Here is a 15,830-nt window from a genome sequence, read left to right as displayed (position 1 = left end):
GGAGTCTCTGGCACTTGCGGCCAACTCGGGACCAGGTAAGGGTTGCCCTGTGATGGGGGCTGGGGTAGGATCAGAGCACCATCCTGCAGTCTGTAACACAGGGAGTTTCTGGCCCTTTGGGGGTAAGGCCAGGCCTGGTGCTCTGCCCACTGCGTGGAAAACAAACAAGGAAGGTGGTGATGAGGACACAGCACATGGACTGACATGACCCAGGGGTAGGGTCATACTTGCATTATCCTCTTCCTTCCTTTCCCACCTTGTGCCCAGAAAGGCTCACGTTGAAGCCAACTAGCTGGTGCCTGGGTCCTGCCTCCGTCTCTCCATCTCTTGTGCCTCCAAGTGGAGGCAAGTCCCCAGCTGTGTGGACACAGTGAGCCCTTTGTCCTCATGTCAGCTCACAATTCCACATTCACCCACCACTCTTATGAGAACCCTTGAACATATTGAAGATTTTTTAGAGGAGGAAACAGTTACTCTTTTATTGAAACAAGGTCAAAGCACACCTCACTTCCCAGGGCCACTTGCCCAGAGAGCCACTCAAGCCCCAGGTAGCTGGGAACTCCGGTGAAGGAAAATTCATTCTGAGTCCCTGAAACAGATGCTAGAAAACTCTGTATCAAAGACCAAACGCTTTGCTCAAATGCAAATCCCTCATGGCATTCACTTTAATTTTAAATTCAATTCTTGTGAACTTGATTCTGGTTTCTAATAATAAAGCAAATTAAGGGAAAGATAACAGGTGCTAGATATAGCAAGAAGTGGCAGCTAATAGACTCATAATAATGGCATTAAAAAGACCGAAACTATCTGTCTCAGAAAATACCAGGGGAGCTGATGCTATTTAGTGGAGGGGCAAATAGTTTTGCGGTCGGACCAATATGTGGGAATAACCCCCAGGGCAATAGAGCATTTCAGAGCGGACCATCCTGTGGCACCCACGATCACGCAGAGGTATGAAAACGCCCAAACAACATTCAGTAGACTGTGCTCAGGAAGGCAGAGAAACATTTTATTTGCTTTGGAATCATTATTTCTGTCCCCAAACATTTAAAACGTATTCATAGACATTTTGGTGCTCAAAGGATCAGTCCTCAAGTAATGATGATGTTCAGGTAGGTGAATTTATCTGTACGTCATTATCTGATAATACAGGATTCCTGAGATGGGTAAGCTCACTCTTTTATTCATTTATTTATTTTGTCTTTTGTCTTTTTAGGGCCACACCCATGGCATATGGAGGTTCCCAGGCTAAGGGTCTAATCTGAGCTGTTCCTGCGTGCCTACACCACAGCCACAGCCAAGCAGGATCAGAGCCTGTCTGCGACCTATACCACAGCTCACGGCAATGCTGGATCCTTAACCCACTGAGCAAAGCCCAGGATCGAACCCACAATCTCATGGTTTCTAGCGGGATTCGTTTCCACTGCACCATGATGGGGAACTCCAGGTCACTCTTTTAGACTTAGTTTCCCTCTGACACATGCTCCTCATCCCCCCCAGGACTGGGGGAGGGGCACCCTTTCACCTTCCCACCTTAAAGGGGACGTGCAGCGTGGGTGGGTTGGTGGTGTTGGTGGAGGGTCCTCTTTCTGCACCTCTGCTTCCACCTGTGGTGTCTTTATTGCACCAGGCAGGGAGTGGGTGAGGATTTCAGCTGGGGCAGGGGCGACCTCTGCAGTGACTCAGGCCTGGATTTAGTTGTGGATTTAAGACTCTATTTCTTCATATTCTTATCAAAGCGAGCATTTCTGCTTTCTACACACCTTCACTATCCCTCTTCTCACCAGCTGGAGGAGGTGGGTAAGGCATCTCCACTGGACTGAGGCCCAGGAAGAGGCATGCGTGCCCCCGCCCCCATCACGGGGATGGGTGGTGGAGCTCTGGTTGGGTGCACAAGCGCCCCAAGTGGTGGGAGAGGCAGCCATGTCTCGCTCTCACTCCTGAGGCCCTTCTGTTTTCTTCCCTCTGGGTTGGTGGGGCTGACCGGAGTCGGAGTCGGAGTCGGGGGCAGGCCTGGCTGCGTGCCCTGCTCAACGTCTGTGTGAAGTGGTCTTTCTGGTGTTCTTTCCAATCTGGACTCCAAGCACTGGGGGCTGTACCTGCTGGGGGTGGGAGGGTGGCAGTTATACTGGGCAGGGGTCCCCCAAGGCCACCGTCCTAGGCAAGGCAGGAGTGAGTAGGGGGTTGGTGGCAGACTCAGTGATGCATCTGCCTAGTGCTGTGGCCATTTTTAGGGGAGGCTGCTAGGGTTCCAAGTGACAGCTCCTGTATCTTCCTGCAAACTGTCTAGCAGGACTCTCGGCCGCCGCTGTGGCTGGCTTCTGAGCTGGTCCCTCTTCCTAAGGTTTGGGGGCAGCTGGGCCTCTCTGAGGCTCCTGCACTCCTCACACATGTTTTAGGGGGTGCAGCAAATTTCCTTTCTGAACCCAACTGACCCCCTTCAGAAAGCCATAACTCTTCTTCAAAGCCCTACTGTTTGAACTGTGAAATATATGTAAATGTATATGTTATTTTTTTAAACTCACACTTTAACTCAGTGAGCATACAGTGCATGCTTCAGTATGGGGTCAGCTTCCTGCCAGCTCGCTCCCCAAAAGAAGTCAGGACCGGCCACAGGAGAAGTCTGCAGGGAAGCTGTGGAAACCTTGGCCCTTGCAGTTACATGCTCCCTGCCCTGTGCCTGCGCAGTGGCTCCAGCCAGCCATGCTTGATGTCAGTTTCCAGGAGCTCACGTGACAACAGCCAGCAGCCTATTCTTGAGGGGCTGGTGGCACCAACTCAGCCCTGAGTGGCCTCATATGTGTGAAGACCGCGTGCCCACGCGGACGTGACCCCCGCGTGTTCCTCAGCCCCATCCCTCCCTGGCTTTCTTCTCGCAAGATCTGCATCATACCACCCTGTGCTCGGCGGAGCCTTTCTTCCCAATGGAGACTGAGATAGGATGCAGAGAAACTCTAACAGTGCATGGAGCTGGAGGATTGCTGAAAAAAATCCCTCTCTTGCTCGGTTGATTTGCTCCCTCTGTTTGCCCTGGAGAGAAATGCCGTGTGCCATTCTAAAGCTCAGGTGGGCTGCAGCTGTCATCTTATTTTCATGCAAATTTTCTTTGGGAGCCAGGAGTTCATACAAACTCCTGTAGCAGTAATTCTAGCCTGTGTGTGGCTATGCTTGAGTGATCCTGAAGTGGTGACTGTGACTTTTGCTTAAGAACATAATCAGGGTAATTTGTATCTGTCACTGTATTTGAAAAACCCTCAGTTTCCACCCAATAAAACCAGTCAAGTGGGTCATCTAGCAAAGACTCTTTGGCTGTGTGTATGTGTTTGGGGCACTGGGCTGGCTAGGCTGATAGAGCACAGCTCAATGTGGGGAGGCTGCCAGCTCTTGTGAGGAAGGCAACGCTGCCTGGGGCCCACCTTTGGACTGCATTGGCCGGTCTGTCTGGCAGGAGTGGCAGGCCAGCAGGGGAACTCACAGGAAGGGCTCAGAGACAAGATCCAGACCAAATTGGGTGGAGTGATGAATAGACAGTTTACTGGGGGCAGGAGGACATGGAGGGGGCACCGCAGGCTTCCTCTGAAGAGGGAGGTCCCTCAGGGCTGGAGGGCTGGGACAGGTGGGGTTGAGATGTGCTTACACCTGGAAACAGACCCAGGAGCTACATAGACTTTCCTCTCTTTAAGCAAATTAACTCTGTCAAAGTCCAGAGTCACAGCAAAGGAATCCAAGCATTAATTATCTTTTTTTTTTTTTTTTTTTTTTTAAAGAGAGGAGTTCCTGCTGTGGTGCAATGGAATCAGTGGTGTCTCTGGAGCACTGGGACGCAGGTTCAATCCCTAGCCCAATACGCTGGGTTAAGGATCTGGTGCTGCTGCTGCTATGGCATAGGTTACAACTAAGGCTTGGATCCTGTCTCTGTCCTGCCAAGGGGCGTCCATAAAAGAAAAAAAAGATTCTTTCAGAATCTACCAGTCTTCCTGAATGTGTTTAAAATAGGATTATATTAAACAAAATTAAAAACAATTCATACACAAACTGCCTAGCCAGGTCCGGCCTGCCCCATGAGATACAGATGAGATTGGATTAGATGAGATATAGATGAGAAATCTGGATTTGGGGGAAATCCAAAATCTTTTCCCATGATTTCTACAAGCTCTAAGAGACTGGCATTGTCATGATCCCTCTGCCTTTAGACTTTTGAGCTTTTGCACATGTTTTTGTTTCATATCTTTAACCACCTAGATCAGAGGCAGACCTTTGCTCGACTTGAGTGATCATATAATGCAGCCCAGAGTGGCGTGGGAGGAGGGGGAAAGGAATAGAAAACACTTCCAACCATGCAAATTCACATGTAACGATTGGTGTCCCCTGGCTAACACAATGGCCAACTTCCCACTGGGGACACTTCACCCCAGTCTCAGCTCACCTCTCAGGCTCCTCCTCTCCGTTCTTTGTCTTCTGTTCTTATCTCCCCAACTCCCTCTCCATGGAGAAACCATTTCTGCCATTTACTCCGTGGAGCTGTTTAAGTGTGTGCTTGGTCTTCTGCTGAGCCTAGATCTCCACTCACCTTTCACCTTCCCCAATAAGAATTTCCACACCAGGATTTCCCATTGTGGCTCGGCAAAAATGAATCTGATTAGTATCCATGAAGATGCAGGTTCGATCCCTGGCCTTGCTCAGTGGGTTAAGAATCTGGCATTGCTGTGAGCTATAGTGTAGGTCACAGAGGCAGCTTGGATCCTGTGTTGCTGTGTCTGTGGTATAGGCTGGCAGCTGTAGCTTTGATTCAACCCCTAGCCTGGGAACCTCCATATGCCGCAAGTGCAGCCCTTAAAAGCAATAAAAAAATTTTTTTTTTCCATGCCAGCTGAAAGAAAAACTTTTCTTGTTACCACTGTAAAAGGCCAGTTAAGCAAGCAACTGCAGAAACTAAGGATATTCTTTGAGGGTTAGCCCTGAGACCTGGGCAATTTATTCTGGTCTGTCATAGGAAGAAAGAGAGCTGAGAGTCAAGGCAATAGGACTTCAATATATATTTTTGAGTGAATGCATGAATGAACCAATGAGCTGGGGGACAGAAGTTGAATGTAGTTCATTCATTTTTTATTTTATTTTTTTAAAGGACTGCACCAGTGGCACATGGAAGTTCCCAGGCTAGGGGTTGAATCAGAGCTGCAGCTGCTGGACTACACCACAGCCACAGCAATGCTAGATCTGAGCTGCATCTGTGACCTACACCAGGGCTCACGGCAACGTCAGATCCTTTAACCCACTGAGTGAGGCCAGGGATTGGACCTGTATCCTTATGGATCCTAGTCAGGTTCTTAACCCACTGAGCCATGATGGGAATTTATTTATTTATTTATTTATTTATTTATTTATTTATTTATTTATTTATTGTCTTTTTATCTTTTCTAGGGCCACTCCCACAGCACATGGAGGTTCCCAGGCTAGGGGTCTAATTGGAGCTGTAGTCACCGGCCTACACCAGAGCCACAGCAACGCGGGATCTGAGCCACCTCTGCGACCTGCAACACAGCTCACAGCAACGCCGGATCCTTAACCCACTGAGCAAGGCCAAGGATTGAATCCACAACCTCATGGTTCCTAGTCAGATTCGTTAACCACTAAGCCACAATGGGAACTCCCTCATTTATTTATTTAATAAATAGATGCACACAATCTGTCACTTCATTCATTCATTCAAGAAATGCTTTTGGAGCTCCTATTTTGGGCCAGGCTACTTGAGGATTTGGGAATACAAAGATGAGCAAACCCACATGCTGTCTCTGCATTTATGGGATATCGGGATTGGCCAGAGGAATAGTGGTAATCACAAAATGCCACATTTCAGTGTTTAATTATAGATAGTGCTTCAAAGGAGCATACAGTGCTGCAAGAGTTTCAGCAAATCTGGCTGACCTGAGATTGAGCAGAAGAAGAAACAGTTGAGATGAGAGCTGGAGGGTGATGAAGGGTTAACCAGGTGAAAGGTAAGGGCAGAGTTGTTTGGGAAACAAGTCCAGGCTGAGGGCCCTGGATGGGGAGCGAGCTTGGGATCCTGGGGAAAGGCTTTTGCAAGGGATAGGAGGGGGAACACAGTGGGAGATAAGTTGGAGGACTGATGGAGGCAAGACGCTCTGGGGAAGAGGTGGGCCATGCTAGCTGTTTTGATTCTAAGAGACTCAGGGAGCCCTGAATGATTTTAAAGACGAGGGCTTGGTCAGATTTACACTGAAAAAATTCCTGAGCAATATGGCCAAGGTGGCCAGTAGGAAGACCCTGAGCACATCTCCCATGGTCATACCCAAAATTACAGCTCTCTCTTTTTTTTTTTTTTTTTTGCTTTTTTAGGGCCGCAGGTGCAGCATATGGAAGTTCCCAGGCTAGGGATTGAATCGGAGCTGTAACTGCCGCCTACACCACAGCCACATCAATGTGGGACCTGAGCCACATCTGGGAACTACACCACAGCTCACAGCATCACCAGATCCTTAACCCAGTGAGCAAGGTCAGGGATAGAACCTGCACCCTCATTATACTACTCAGGTGTGTTACCGCTAAGCCACGACAGGAACTCCCCACATTACAACTCTTTATGGGGCAACTATCTATGCATACGACCTGAAGTCTGAGAGGAAAGACTTCCCACAACTAAAGATATAAAGAAGGAACCACAGCAAGACAGGTAGGTGGGGCAGAAACAGTCTAGTCGAGACCCATACCTCTGGGTAGGTGACCCACAAACGGGGGTCTGGGGGGATCGAGATTGCTGAGCTTCTAAGAAGTAGGGGTCCAAGTGCCACAGTGGGCTCCCCAGCCCAGTCCTGCACTGGGAAAACAAGCCTCTGGAAGGCCTGGCTTTAAAGGCCAGCAGGGCTTGCTTAGGGGGTAGCCAGAGGGCCATAGGACACAGAGACTCTGCTCTTACAGGGTGCACCCCAAATCTCACACAATCTGAGTCCCAGCACAGAGGCAGTAATTTGAAAGGGCCCTGGGGCAGACCCACTGGCTGATCTTAGAGAACCTCCTGGAGAGAAAGGGGGCAGCTTGGCCTCTCCTGGGGATGGAGATGAGGGCAACAGCCATTTTTGTGAGCTTGTTCTATTGCCACAACACTGGCACTGGCAAGCACTATTGTGGAGACCTGTCTCTAGCCTATAAGTGCTGGGACCTTACCCACCCACCAGCGGGACATGGCCCTACCCGCTGGTGGGGGGGAAACCACCCCGAGATCCCCCTTGGTCATGCTGTCCCAGGACCTTGCCCTGACCAGTGGCAGGCCAGTAGCCTCTGTCCAAGGCAGGGTTTGGCAGCCAAATGGGTCAAGTCCATTTGGGGGTCAGTGCTGGCTCTTAACCCCAGGTTTAGTGAGAGGGGCTTCCATGGGACCAACTGGGGAGCATGTGATGGATTTGCTGCAGCTGGGCTACAGGGTGTTGGAGCTCTGCACTTGCCTAGGGAAGGTGACGTGGCCCAGGGCAGCAGAGTCTGATAAATGGGGAAAGTTCCAGAAGAACCCTAGTTGGGATGTGTGGTAGAGAGGTCAGCCAGGGGTCATTTAGGAATGGATTTCTGTGGGAGAGGGTGGCCTGCCAGGGTGAGGGGACCTTGGCAGTGGAGGGGTTGTGGGTTGCATTGCTGGGGCAGAAGTGGAGGTGGGATTAGGAATTGTCTACCCAAAGTAGGGGCAAGGAGCTGAGTCAGAAAGAATCCTGGGAGCAAACCCACAAATTTTCCCATGGAAGAATTGGCCTGGACTTCCTACTGTGGCTCAGCTGGTTAAAAACCCAACTAGTATCCATGAGGATGCAGACTCCATTCCTGGCCTCACTCGTGGGTTAAGGATCCTACGTTACCGTGAGCTGCAATGTAGGTCACAAACATGGCTCAGGTCTGGCATTGCTATGGCTGTGGTATAGGCTGGCAGCTGCACCTCTGATTTGACCCCTGGCCTGGGAACTTCCATATGCTGCAGGTGTGTCACACCCTGCCCCCCAAAAATATAAGAATTGGCCTTAAATATCCAAAAGGCCCAACCCCTGTGGTGGGGTAGGTGGTGGTAGGGTGGGAGGTGGGTCAGAACTTCAGCTCCTAAGAGAGGGAGGAAGTCAGCAGTTTCCCCAACCCCTTCAACCCCCCAGCCCCTCTCCCCAGCCCCTGGCCCAAACACTCAGCCCGGCTGGGGAAGAGGAAGCGAGAAGTTTTGAGTTTCATGAAGATGGGATGTGGGTCACCACAGTGGGCTGGACAGACATGCATGAGATGGTGTTTTCCACTTAGAGTGACCTGATAGTAACCAGAAGAGTCAGGGGTTGATGCAAATTTTATCTAGTGTCAAGGGAAGGACTGTCCTGACAAAGCAAAAGGAAAGGTTCCTTTTGTCATAGCCACATCGATGAACCGGGTACAGAAGTGATTACAAAACAGACAACTGTGTGCGATACTGAGGTGAGAGCAAAGGGGACCGGTCTTGAGGGGTGGAGACGGGTTTTACAGAAGCGACCAGTGACAAATCTTGGATGTGGGCCACCACAGTGGGCTGGACTGGTCTAGTAATGGACATGCATGAAATGATGTTTGTCACTTGGAGTGGCCTGATAGTGACCTTCTCAGCGCTTGCCAGTCAGAGAAGGGGCCGGAGCATCATCACAAACAACGGATCAGAACATGAAAGTCACAGGAATAAGCCTGGTGAGCATGGGGAGATGGTGGGGAGGGGCCCAGGGGACTGGGACTTGGCTGGAATAGAAGACTGCACCAGATTTGGGGCTCCTTGTAATTGGAGCTAGGCATGGGTACTTTGTTTTCGAGAAGATGGGGCAACAAGGGAATAATGTGTCCACATCAGTTTTCTGGAAAAGTGACTTGAGCGCAGTGAGGATATTGGAGATTTGCTGGGCATCCAGCGAGGAGGCTTGGTCCCAGTGAGGGAGGAGGAAGGTGGGGCCTCCAAAGGTGGCACTGGGGACAGAGAGGAGGGGTCTGACTCCAAAGATGTGGTCTAAGGGTTTTTGCCCTTGACAATGGGTGTGTGTGTGTGTGTGTGTGTGTGTGTGTGTGTGTGTGTGTATGTGTGTGCGTGTGCATGTGCTTTTTTTCTTTTTTTTTCACCACTGCACCTGCAGCACATAGACGTTCCTGGGCCAGGGTTTGAATCAGAGCTGCAACTGCTGGCCTACACCACAACCACAGCAATGGGAACGTTGGATCTGAGCCACATCTGTGACCTACACCGCAGCTTGCAGCAATGTTGGATCCTTAACCCACTGAGGGAGGCCAGGGATTGAACCTTCATCCTCACAGAGAAAACATCAGGTCCTTAACTCTCTGAGTCGCAATGGGAACCCCTGTGTGAGCTTTTGGATTGGCAGGGAAGAGGAAATGAGGTGGGGGGTGGTTGGAGCTAGCATGGCTGGAGATTGGGGAGGGAAGCAGGGGCAGAATGGGGAGGTGAGAGCCTGAGGGCCTTGAGGAGGCATCAGGATTTTATTCTGTGGCATGGGAAGCCACTGGAGCATGTATGCTGGGGAGTGACGTGATCTGATTTATTTTTAAGTAAAATCCCTTGGGCTGCTCTGAGCAGAGTGGGTCAGACAGGATGGGGGCAGGAGTGGTGGAAGCTGTGCTTTTCTAAAATGTCTGGGAACAAGAACAGGAACTGGATTTGCCTAAAATGTCTATGGGAACGAACATTTCAGTGAAACAGGAAAACAACCAACCTCACAATATTGCATCATCCACCTGCTTCCAGAATAGGAGGTGGTTCCTTCTGAGAGACCAGAGCCCTTGTGACCTTGAGTGAGAAATTAGGGAAACGTGTGCTGCCAGGATGAGCCCTCCTGTTCTTTGCACTTGTGTGTGCTCTCTCCCCACCCCCCGTACACACCTGTCATCCACGCCTTCATTCCTCATTGTTTGAGAGTCATATTCACCTTCTCCGGACACATAGGACCTACTGTGATGGAGCTGCAGTCTGGTGGGAGAGCGAAGTCATTGGGGCAGATTGAGCTTTTGCCCTGGTTCTTCACCCCTCACTGTGTCCACACAGTGGACACACTATTGCTATGTAACTTTACAGTCCTTGACTCTGGGCTTGGACATACATATTGCTTTGCTTGGCTGAGGCTCTTAGCAGATGTGATACAAGTAAAGGTCTCAAGTGTGCTTACATTGTCAGCGTCACTCTCCTGGCCCTTGACCATGACTGTGAGAAGAGCTTTCCCTGGGCAGCTGCTGCTCCTTCAAGTCTGGCCCCAGATGAACCCACGTAGCACAGACCTGGCCCAGCCATGTTCAGCAGGTCCTATAACTGGATTCAGAGCTGCGGTTGAGCCCAGTGTAGACAAGTCATCCCAGCTGAGCCCAGACACATTAGAAATAATGCTTATGGCTTAGTGGAAACAAATCTGACTAGTATCCATGAGGATGCAGGTTCCATCCCTGGCCTCGCTCAGTGGGTTAAGGATCAGGCGTTGCTGTGAGCTGTGGTGTAGGCTGGCAGCCGTAGCTCCAATTGGACCCCTAGCCTGGGAACCTCCATGTGCCACAGGTGTGGCCCTAAAAAGACAAAAAAAAAAAAAAAAAGAAAGAAAGAAAAGAAAAAAGAAAGGAAGAAAGAATGCTTATGCCACTAGAGTTTTGTGGTTGTTATGTAGCAGGAGCTGGCTTGTACAGAGACACGCACTCTAGCTCCAGTGTCAGAGTGGACTAGGGCTTGCAGAAGGAAAGCACCAGACATGTTTAGAAAAACAGAACTTTTCATTTTTCATTTTTTTTAGGTTTATATTTTAGGTGATTAACATTGTAGAAAACAGAACTTTTCAAGTTTAATGGAGTATGGGTTTCCTAAGGGGAAGGCTGGGTCAGATTACAGAGAACCTCCAACGTCAGCTCCAGGGGCTAAAATTCTCTTAGAATCAGGGACATTGTTATTCTTTTGGCAACCCAGCATATGACTTCCCTTTTAAAGTTTGAGGAGAGCACTGCTCCCAATATAAGAGGAGTTGAAAATGCCAAATCCTCACTTTCCTAGCCTCCCCTTCAGCAAGGTGTGGCGCAGGACTTGGGATCAGCCCCAGAGTCTGAATTGGCACAAGGCAGTAGAGTCCATGCTGGCTCAGCATCAGTGGCAACCATAAGACCTCAGGCATCTTTCCAGGGGCAGCCCCTAAAGCATGGATCTTAGCCCTTTGGGAAATCCTGGAACCCTCTTCACCCCATAGCCTTTGTCTTGGTCTTTCTAGGGCCACACCTGCGGCATATGGAGGTTTCCAGGCTAGGGATCGAATAGGAGCTGTAGCCACTGGCCTACACCATGGCCACAGCAACGCCAGATCTGAGTTGTGTCTGCGACCTACACCACAGCTCACAGCAACACCAGATCCTTAACCCACTGAATGATGCCAGGGTCAACCTGTGACTTGGTGGATACTAGTCAGATTTGTTTCTGCAGAGCCACAATGGGAACTCCCCCATAGACTTTTAAATACAGATTTTTTTCTACTTAAACTAGCCTGTGATAGTTTCTGTTGTTTGCAATTCAGAATCCTGGCTGATAAAAATCTGACCACACTGAGATGTAACTGAAGGTTTTTGAACTGGACCAAGGGCAAACTTTAGGAGAATTGATTCCAAAGGAGCAGAATGTACCTGAATAGGGAGACTAGGGCAATTGGATCATTTTGTGTGTGTGTGTGTGTGTGTGTGTGTGTATGAAAACACGTGTGTGCAAGAATGCATTCATGCACACATGCCAATAGTCAATGAGATAAACAAGTCTCTCCTTTAATCAGAAGTTTGGGGTGCCAATAATTACTTCTGTCTGCCCTTTGTGTCAGCTTTAGTAATCAGAGTGCGATAGTACATGACACAGTTCAGGGCCTCATGCTAAGCCTAGATTGGAGGAGGTGGCTGGCAATGACCTTGGCTCTGCCTGGGATGAGAGCTGGGTCTGCAAGTCATGCCCTGAGCACCTTTTCCCAATCAATCATGTGCAGAGTCCTCACACCAAAGAGCCTGGTTTGGGGGCCAGGTCAGTAGCAGGACCAGGGCCCTGACCCAGAGAAATTTTTGCAGCAGTAAGACAGCAAATGAGGCAGAACAGTGAGAGACTGGGCAGAGCCTGAGGCCAAGCACCACCCCCTCATACTCCCCTCCAGCCAATCCCCTTCCCAAATGCCCAGGCCCTCAACCACTGGGCTGGTTTTACCACTTCTAGACTGTCACATACATGTAATCAGACAGCAGATAGTTTTTCCTGTTTTTTTTTTCCCATTTTAAAATTTTTTATTGAAGTGTAGTTGATTTACAAGGTTGTGATAATTTCTGCTGTACAAAAAAGTGATTCAGTTATACATGTACACACACCCATTCTCTTTAAGATTTTTTGCCTACATAGATTATCACAGAATATTGGGTAGCGTTCTCTATGCTATACAGCAGGTCCCCGTCATATATGGCCAGTCATTCCATATACCTCAGTGTGCATATGCTAGTCCCAACCACCCAGTCCATCCCTTCCACCTGTCCCCTTTAGTAACTAAAAGTTTTTCGAAGTCTGTGAGTCTGTTTCTGTTTTTCAAATAAATTCATTGAAATATTACTCAACCATAAAAAAGAATGAAATAATGCCATTTGCAGCAACATGGATGGCCCTAGACATTATCATACTAAGTGAAGTTAAACAGTGAAAGACAAACATCACATGATATCACCTATATGTGGAATCCAAAAAAAGGATGCAAATGAAATTATCTGACTGGTTTCTTTTGTTTTGAATAGTGCTCTCAGGACTTATTCATGTTGTGGCTGAATAGCCTTTTTATGGCTGAAAAGTCTTGGCCAGTCAATGGGCATCTGAATTGTTTCTAGTTTTTGGCTATCATGGATACAATTTCCATGAACATTCACATGAGGTTTTTGTGTGGACATATCTTTTCACTGCTTAGGTAGGTACCCAGTAGTGGAAATTCTAGACTGTGTGGGAAATGTCTGGTTAGCTTTATAAGAAAGTGCCAAACTCTTGCAAAATAGTGGTACCGGAGTTCCCGTCGTGGCGCAGTGGTTAACGAATCCGACTAGGAACCATGAGGTTGCGGGTTCGGTCCCTGCCCTTGCTCAGTGGGTTAACGATCCGGCGTTGCCGTGAGCTGTGGTGTAGGTCGCAGACGCGGCTCGGATCCCGCGTTGCTGTGGCTCTGGCGTAGGTCGGCGGCTACAGCTCCGATTCAACCCCTAGCCTGGGAACCTCCATATGCTGCGGGAGCGGCCCAAGAAATAGCAACAACAGCAGCAACAACAACAACAGACAAAAAGACAAAAGACAAAAAAAAAAAAAAAAAAAAAAAATAGTGGTACCATTTCACACTGCCACCAGCAGTGTGAGGGTTCTAGGTGCTCCACCTCCCCATCAAGACCTGGCATTGTTTCAGACTCTGCTGTCTTAATCATTGTATTTTAAGGCCATGGGATTCTCCATAAAGGAGTTCCCATCATGGCTCAGTAGTTAACAAACTCAACTAGTATCCATGAGGACATAGGTTCGAGCCCTGGCCTTGTTCAGTGGATTAAGGATCCAGCATTGCCATGAGCTGTGGTTTAGGCCAGGAGCTACAGCTCCAATTCAACCCCTAGCCTGGGAACCTCCATATGCCACAGGTGTGGCCCTAAAAAGACAGAAGACACACACAAACATTTTTTTGATTTCAATTTTTTGAAAATTTCCAATAAATACTTATTTTTTTTTTTTATCTGAATAGGCCCTCCTATAAAATGTACGCTTTTTTTTGGGAAATCCTTGGTGGCCTAGGGGTTAAGAACTCAGCATTGTTACCTCTGTGACTTGGGTTGCTGCTGCGGCTCAGGGTCAGTCCCTGGCCCAGGGAACTTCTGCATGCTGTGGAAGTGGCCCCCCCAAAATGAACCCTTTATTTCATTTTTTCTCTGAATGGATCCTTATGCAAAATGATATTTTCCTAGTAATTTTGTTTTTCTCTTTATGGCTGCGCCTTTGGCATATGGAATTTCCCAGGCTAGGGGTCGAATGGGAACTGCAGCCCTACACCACAGTGACAGCAACGTGGGATCCGAGACATGTCTGTGACCTACACCACAGCTCATGGAAAAGCCAGCTCCTAAACCCACTGAGCAAGCCAGAACCCACGTCCTCATGGATTCTAGCCAGGTTCGTTAGCGCTGAGCCAGGAGGGGAACTTCCCAGTAATATTTAAGGTCTTCCTCTTCCTGAACAATCTGATGTGTAATTAACAACAGAAGTCAAACCTCATTGAGCCAGCAGGGGGCGTTCGTCACCCACACTTAAACTGCGCTCTTACTGATCATTCAGACTTTGAAGTGACTCTAGGGCCGTTCCTCAGCAGAACGGAGAAGTTGATCTTTCCTGGGTGAGGACATTTAGGGCCTGAGATGGTGTCCGGAGGGTAGAGACTTGCGTGGTTCCAAAGAGCAAAGCTGCCCCAGGCTCTGGGGAGGATGTGAGTGCTGGTTGCAGCTCTGATATGTCCTGTCTCTTCTGGGAGCTTTGAAAACTCCTGCCCGGGCTCCACCCCAGACTGAGTAAATCCGGATCCTGGGGGAACCCAGGAACCAGCATTTTAAAACTCTCCAGGTTACTGCAGTGTGCAGTGGGTCTGTGCAACCCTGGGTTGGAAGCTTAATCCTCCTCCATAGGCCAGGTGAGCTGATGGTTGGTGAGTTTACCTGGGACATATAGGCCATTGTGGCTCCAAATTTCAGTTACACATAAAAACCCCCAGGAGAAGAGGGGCTGTTGAAAGTGTAGAATCCAAGTTTCGCCTTCAGAGAATTTTTTTTTTCTTTTTTCTTTTTAGTGCCACACTTGCAGCACACAGAAGTTCCCAGGCTTGGGGTCAAATTGAAGCTACAGCTGCCGGCCTACCCCACGGCCACAGCAATGTGGGATCAAGGCCAGGGATCGAATCTGCGTCCTCATGGATAATGGTTGAATTCACTTCCACTGTGCCACAGTGGGAACTCTCCAGAAATTGTGATTCAATCATTAGGGGTAAAGGACCAGAAACTGGCATTTTGATATGCTCTTTTAAGGGTCTAATCCAGCTGGTTCTGGAATCCCATTTTAGGAAACATTTGATCTTGGCAGACTGTGTCTCAGAGGGTAGGAGACCCAGTACAGAGAAGGGGGCGGGTAGTGCCCATGGGGCCTGGGCTCTGGAGCCTGGGGGCTAAGGGCACAGTAGGTGGGCTCAGCTCCGAGCAGAGACGGGATGAGACATGAAGGCGACAAGGAGGAGCTGGCGAAGGTCTTGTTGCAGACCAGCTCCCTCCTGCTCTCTGATTCCCACCTCGGGTTTGGGGCCCAGGCATGGCAGGCAGTCTCTCCTGCCCCCTTAGTCCCCAGTGGCCAGGGATAGAGCCCCCACACCTGCTCTAGGTTTTGCAGCAGAGCCTGGAGCTGGACCATCACTGCAGCCGTTAGCTGGGTGACCTGTTGTGATTCCTCTGCTGTCATGCCTGCGCCTGCCACTCGGTTTCATAGAATGTTCCAGCTGTCAGGTCCAAACCCACCTCCTGCTGTAGGCAGACAAGCAGTGCCATCCAGCCGTCACATCTCTTGTAACACTCTCACCCCAGGCAGCACTCAATGTCCCATCCTTCTTCCTGGATTGAATCGAAACTGCATCTCTGTAATCACCACCCGCAGTTGTAAGACTGCCCTCTCAGCCTTAGTCTAGACAATCATTCACATTTGTAGACCCTTGAAATGTCTTCTTCTCCAGGCCAAATGGGCTCAGAATGTATTGGTTCTGGAACACTCACTTTACCAA

The sequence above is a fragment of the Sus scrofa genome, chromosome 1 (genome assembly GCF_054392235.1).
Source record: "Sus scrofa isolate SSC_HxYL_T2T_F1_AM1 chromosome 1, Sscrofa_HxYL_maternal_Yorkshire_Landrace_v2.0, whole genome shotgun sequence".
NCBI classification, from domain to species: Eukaryota; Metazoa; Chordata; class Mammalia; order Artiodactyla; family Suidae; genus Sus; species Sus scrofa.
The sequence above is the reverse complement of the archived record's forward strand: the minus strand, read 5'-3'. Positions refer to the sequence as shown.